The 6,848-nt window shown below is 40.4% G+C and overlaps 1 pseudogene; it reads left to right on the top strand.

Moving 5' to 3' along the window:
* Nucleotides 1-1,671: 1,671 nt before the first annotated feature.
* LOC101711315 (olfactory receptor 2L2-like) lies at nt 1,672-2,611 on the top strand (annotated as a pseudogene).
* Nucleotides 2,612-6,848: the final 4,237 nt, after the last annotated feature.

Below are 6,848 nucleotides of genomic sequence, written 5' to 3'. Positions count from 1 at the left end.
TGTGGCATTTCTGTTATAGTAAAGATGTGTGAGGTAAAGTTCAGGACTTTACCATTGCTATAGCACAGTGGGAAGGATCTGAGTCATCCTCCTGTGGCAGTTAGCACCTCTCCATCTCCAGATCTTCCCACCATACTGATCCAAAACTCTGTAAGCATTAAGTCTGTCTCAGCTTCTCTCTGTTCATTAAGCCTATAGCACCCACCATTCCACCATCTCCACTTCCTAAAGTGCATCCATGCAGCTTTTGTACTCCTGTTGTGGGCTTCTTTCACTCAGTGTGACATCATCAGTGCTCCTGCATGTTGTAACTTGCCTTCCCCTTAAGAGAAGGAATAATAATCCCTGGATATGCATATCACATTTTTGTGGATACATTTGTGGATGAAGAATTTTTGTGTTTCCCACCTGTGGCTATTGTGAATTTTGCAGGTATTAAAATGGCATATAAACAGCTATTTGAGTGTCTGCATTACCTCCTAGGCATACACGGAAAAGGTGGAATTACAACTTCATGTTCAAATTTTGTTTCATTTTTGAGACATCAAGATATTATTTTCCTTATTGGCAGCATCATTTGAAATGACTTCAAAAAAAGTACAAAGATTTACAGGTATTCCATATTCTTGTCATAAAGTACTTTGTTTTATTTGTTTCATTAATGAATTTTTTCCTACTGAATGTACATAGGTATCTTGTGATTTAGCTTTACATTTGCCAAGTGATGAATGACCATGGCATCTTTTAAAATCCCTGTTATCCACCTTCATGTCTTATCTCTATCATACAGAGCACTATTCATGTTCTGATACTGAGGGAGTTGTGGAAAGAGAATGGATGATGGGTAACATTTAAACTCAAGAGTAGGAATTACTATGACTTTGTCGAAGAGGTGACAGTAAGGTTACATTCATGATTTCTAAGAAAAATAACATGATACTGACATCTGATGTAAGGAAGTTTCACATGGGGTTATTGGACAAGGATCTCTAAAAAGGAAATATCCTTTTCTTAAAAGTCAGAGTTTGCTGAAATATTACAATCAAGTCTGAAGAAGTAAATATGAATGCAAAAGACATACCATGAGAGAATTAAATTGTTATTCATGATATGGACCTATAATGTACATTTACTTTCATTTTCTATTCAATTTTTGTTTTGTTTTGTTTTCTTAAATTCTTTTATTGGTACTTTTTAGGTATACAATATGTTTACCCTTATCATTGGGTGCTTGTACCTGTACATCATGTATCTTGCTTCTTACTTTTTCCCCATTACCTGTGGGCCCTTCCCTATTTACACAGATTTCATTTCCACTTTTTTCTTTTCTCATAATTTTTCCTTTTGAATAATGTACATCAGCATTTGATGATTTCTAACTTCACATGGGTAAATATACTTCACATTTCTTGAAATTTTAATAGAAATATTATTGCTCTGCAAATTTTTATATTTCTTAAAATGTTTTCAATAGTAGATGCTTCATAAAATATTAATTTCTCAGGAGAAAAATAATATTTTTAAATAGGTAAGATTGAGTATTATTTTTGTTTTACAATTTAATAAATCATGCAGATGCTAATTATCTTAAGGAAATTTTCAGAATTGACTAATGGTAATCTTTATGTATCACTGTTGTCTCTGTCTTCAGACAAACCATATGAGTGCACCATGGAAAATTACAATGATACCTCTAGCAAATTCATCCTCTTGGGCCTGTTCCCCCCCATCAAGCCTTGGCCTTTTCCTTTTCACTTTCACCTTCCCCATCTTCCTGTTGACCCTGGCTGGCAACCTGTGCATGGTCCTGCTCATCCTCTTGGATGCCCAGGTCCACACACCCATGTACTTCCTGCTCAGCCAGCTCTCCCTCAAGGACCTCATTTACATCTGTGCCACTGTGCCCAAGATGGCTTCCGGTTTCCTCTTTGGAAACAAGTCCATCTCCTTCATTGGGTGTGGGGTGTAGAATTTCTTTTTCAGGACTTTAGCATGTGGAGAAGCACTGATCCTGATATCTATGTCCTATGACCGTTATGTGGCTATTTGCTTCCCTCTGCACTACCCCATCCACATGAACAGAAGAGTGTGTGTGCTGATGATCCTGGGATCCTGGGCAATGGATGCTGTAAACTCCTCTGCTCACACAGTCTATGCCCTCTGTATCCCTTACTACAGGTCCAGAACCATCAATCATTTCTTTTGCAATATCCCAGCCATGCTGACTCTTGCCTGAATGGACACCTGGGTCTATGAGTACATTGTGTTTGTGAGCACCTTCCTCTTTCTCCTGTTCCCTTTCCTGGTCATCCTAGGTTCTTACGGGAAAGTGTTCCTTGCTGTCTACCACACGGACTCTCAGGAAGGCAGGAAGAAGGGCTATTCCACCTGCAGTGCCCACCTCACTGTGGGGACTTTCTACTATGTAACTTTTGTTTTTACTTATCTCTACCAAAAGTCCTTCTGGTCTCCAGAAGAGGACAAGGTGGTGGCTGTCTTCTACACCATCCTTACCCCAGTGCTCAACGCTGTGATCTACAGCCTGAGGAACAAGGAGGTGCTGGGGGCACTAGGAAGAGTGGCTGGGAAGTTCCTCTCTACAACAATGTAGGCAAGTTTCTGCCTCAGTGTATTCAGCAATACATAGTCATTAGAAGCATGTTTAACACTGAGGCCTCAGAAACTAGAATTCAGGTTTAAGATTTAAAAATTCTGAGGTATGATATGATAAAAATTATGTGTTCTTTTATATACATTCTTGCTTTCTTTGTCACAGCTTTTCAATAAAAGTATTGGTCTTAAAGTTTTCATCATTTTAAGTACAATATTGTATCTTTATGGAGATATTGAAATGGAAAAACTTTGCAGTCTTTTTGAAGGTATTGTGTGATCAAAACATTTGTTGAATTATTTTAATGTTTAAAAATTACAGTAAAAAGCACATTGCTCTGAATCCCCCTGAAAATACTCACACTCCTTTGAACACACTTATCCCATTGTCTTTTCTTACTTTGACCTCTCAAAATTTATGTGATTGGGTAAATCCTGTTATTGAATTTTCTCATGTGTAATAGGAATCTATCAAGGAAAGCTTCCTGAGTTCACATCTTCACCTACACATGCCAATTACTATTGTACATCAGGAACTTACACTGACAGTGTGACAGCACAGAGGACAGAAACTTCTTGTACCTCAGGATCACTGCTAATTCCTCTCACCTGCTGACCTTCAGGATCTATGTTCTCAATACATTGCAACTGTAAGCAATGATTCCCATCAGCATATAAGATTCCCACCTAAAATGCAGTACATTTTGAGTGACATTGTTTAAAAATGGAGCCCAACACATGAAAAAATAAATTATTATCTTTCAACTATAGATTCTACAATGAAACATAACACATTGATGCCCATTCATAAATCACAGAAATCCATCCATGTTCTTCCCATTCAATCTGTGTAGAAATGGTTTGTCCTAATTTCAAAAGTTCCCCACAGTGTTTTTGAAACAAGGTGTCACTATTTTGCTCAAGGTAGCCTTTAGCTCCTGGGCTCAAGCTGTCCTCCTGCCTCTGACTCCTGAGAGTCTAAGCCATAGGAATGTACCTCAGAAACCTTTGTCACACAAGCCTTGCTGTTTGGGATACAGAATGGTCTTCATTTTAAAAATGAGTGAATAGGACTGCTCATCTACAGTGCTGTGTGCTGTAGTGAATAATTTCTGTGGGCAAAAGGGAGACATTCTGAGATGAGTAAGAGCAACAGCTGCATTTTACTCGTTTTGACTCCTGATTTCTTTCCTTTGAGCCCAGGTCCCTGGCTATCCATGCTCACTGCAGGGTCCCAGTGCCAAAGGTGAAGGCTGGGACATGCCCCTGCACAGCACCCTCAGGATGACAGTGCTCTGGGTCTCCCGGGACAGCTTGGGATCAGGAGATGCCCTGGTCCTTCTGTGTCCTGGTTGCCTCACCCTGCAACACCTACACAAGGCCCAGGGCTCCCTGGAGATGCCACTGCCCTGGTCAGACTGAGACCCTGGGTCCCTCCCACATGCTAAGCTCCAACTGTGTCTACTCCTCAAGTCCCAGGACTTGGCCCAGGGAGCAGCAGATGCCACTGAGAAATCTCTGGGTCATGGAAGCCTCCTCAGGCCCTCTGTTGACATCCAACAAAGTCTCTCGGCCCCGCCTCCTCCTCACAGTTCAGTCCCTGGGTGCTTAGAGGACCAGATGCACCCTGCTGTAATATCCAGGGAAATTTGCTGAGGGTCACACAGAGGTGCTTCAGTTTACAGATACAAGGGCATTCAGTCTGTGAATTTCAACTTCAGGAATCATTTCTGCCTGAATAGTAACAATTAAAATATTGTTAAAACCTTTACACAAAAAATTGGTACAATATTATTCATTTCTGAAGAAAATCCATAATTTCTTGGAAATGAGAAATTTGTGTACATGATTAAGCTTCTATTTGTAACAAAATTATTTACTGATTATTTTGTAAATAACTTCCTACAATGTCCATATTATTTTCACTATCCATTTTAAGAAGATCAAATTGTTTCATAACTCAATGAACATTTCCAAAGGAAATAGTTGCAACCTTTAGAATAACCTGTATGTGATATTCTAAGAATTTCTACTTACATGCTCTTATTTAATGCATTTCATTTTCATGCACTTTCTTCCATTACAAAGTGGGAAATAATCAATATATGCAAGCACATCATACCCACGCATGCACTGAGCTACAGCATTGACATAGGATGTGCCATGACAAACAAGAGCAGGGCATCCTGGAAAGGTCCCCAGGAACCTGTCTGTTCCTCCCCACTGCAGCCTGGAGAGATCTCAGTGCCCCAGATGGAACTGTCTTCACCTTGGCCTCATCCCAGGCCATGTCTCTGGTGACTGCCCCCTCCCATCAGTCTCAGTGGACATTCCCCAGGGTCACAGCAGTCCTGAGACTCAGTTGGCAGCTACAGGAGGACAGAATCCTGGTGGCTGCTCAGTCTCCTGGAGGTCTCTGAAATGCCAGGTGGGGAGCGAGAGGTTCATAGGTACATTTGTCAGGACAGAACTCAAAAGGTCCACTCAGAAACAGGATTGTGTTCTCCTGTGACTGTGGGATCATTGTCCACTGAGTGGATCAGGAGTTCTGGGAGAGGTGGTCAGGTCACGGGGTGAGAGAGTGCAGGGTGCACTGACCCACTGATATCCAGCTGAGTACTGTTGGAGAGAAGGTAATTTGGAGGTTGCACTGATGGAGCTTAAGTCTCTTGCTGATGCTCTTTTTGATCTGGGCTCTGCTCTGACTTCTGATATTCTTCTATGGTCATATTACAGTGTAGAGAATTCTAGTTAAACAAGTAGAGAGTACAATATATCTCAGTATAGGTAGGGAGACTCAGGTAGGACCAGCTTTTTTCACAAAGATGTGGTTGGCTGTCCAAGGTCAGAAACGTCAAGGCCCTCCCCATACAACTGACTCCATCCTCAGGTTGACCTGTAAGCCAGGAAGGTCACTTTCTGGGAGATCAAGAGCAAGGGACAGGTCATGTGTCCTGAGGAGAGAAAAGTGAATCAGATTTCTGCAAAACAGGTCAATAGTGTCCTGGCTGTAAGCAATAATCATTTACTTATGCAATTTCTATTTAAATCTTTGACAATTCATTTCATTTAAAAGCTTTAAGAACTCTTTCCTGAATGTTCTTTGAAAACTTTCTACAAAATGACTGGAGGCCTTTTCAGTTAATTCAGTCTTGCTCCACCTCCATAAATGATCCGAACAGATGCAGTGAAAGCAGTATTGATTTGTATTCTCCCTCTCTGAGAATCCTCTTATTAACAGGGAGCAGAGTGGGGGAGCCTGTGCTTCAATGGAAACTGCATGGTGCTGACTCTGGGGGTGCCACTCCTTGGTTCCCAGCTCTTTCACTTAGTCCCTGTGTTCTTCAATATGTCCAATATAAATGACTGTGCTTCTCTTATTTCTGATATGAAGAGGAATCTATACTGGAAAAGTCTATGTATTTTATTAATACAGGAATCCAAAAAGAGGTGTATTCAGCATCTTATTTTCTACTCTAAATAGAAGTCTAAGAAAAAGAGGGCTATGGAAGGAAATGATGCAGAGGGATTACAAATGATGATAATGCAGAATTAATTTTATTTCATGGGAAGCATTTGCAGAATTTTGTTTATGTTGCTGAATATGTACCTGATTTACTCAAGGTCATAAAGGTGCTGCTCTACCATCTAATTCTCTTAGCAGGGACAGTTTGTCATTGAGATTAAGAAATAAGGCCTGATTTAGACACTCAAAACATTTTTCTTTGGCAATGTTTACATTTGTGGCAGCATCAATTGGAAAAATAGTAAAACAAGGTGATAAAAGATAATGCAGGAAAATGCCAAAGTGAGTAACTTTTAAACACTGAAGTAATCATCTAGTGCAGCAAGATTTTCACATACTTTCTGAATAATTTATATCCTGTAGAAAATTTTGATTTAAATATATTTTTATTTTTCTTTTTATTATTGCAATGTGAACCACCCTTCTTTCAAGTTATTACACAAAGATATTTAAATAAACATACTTAAAAATGTTTACTTGCACTCACTTGCATCCAAGAGAATGTGAGGACATCTCCCCACCTGTGCAGGCCCACTGGCCACCAGTTTGGTGACGTGGGTGCCTGTAACAACAACCAACACCCCCCCCATACCTCTGGCCTCTTGGCTATGCAGCTATCAGGTTTCACACTACAGAGGCACAGGGATTATAAAGGCCATTGTCCTGAGGTGCAGAAGTGAACAACAGAGAGAGGGCCTCTCTAAGGCTCCCT

The sequence above is a fragment of the Heterocephalus glaber genome, unplaced genomic scaffold (genome assembly GCF_053883595.1).
Source record: "Heterocephalus glaber isolate CG9 unplaced genomic scaffold, H.glaber_assembly_v1.0 deba00001461, whole genome shotgun sequence".
Classification (NCBI taxonomy): Eukaryota; Metazoa; Chordata; class Mammalia; order Rodentia; family Bathyergidae; genus Heterocephalus; species Heterocephalus glaber.
This window is presented reverse-complemented; position numbering and strand designations above follow the sequence as displayed.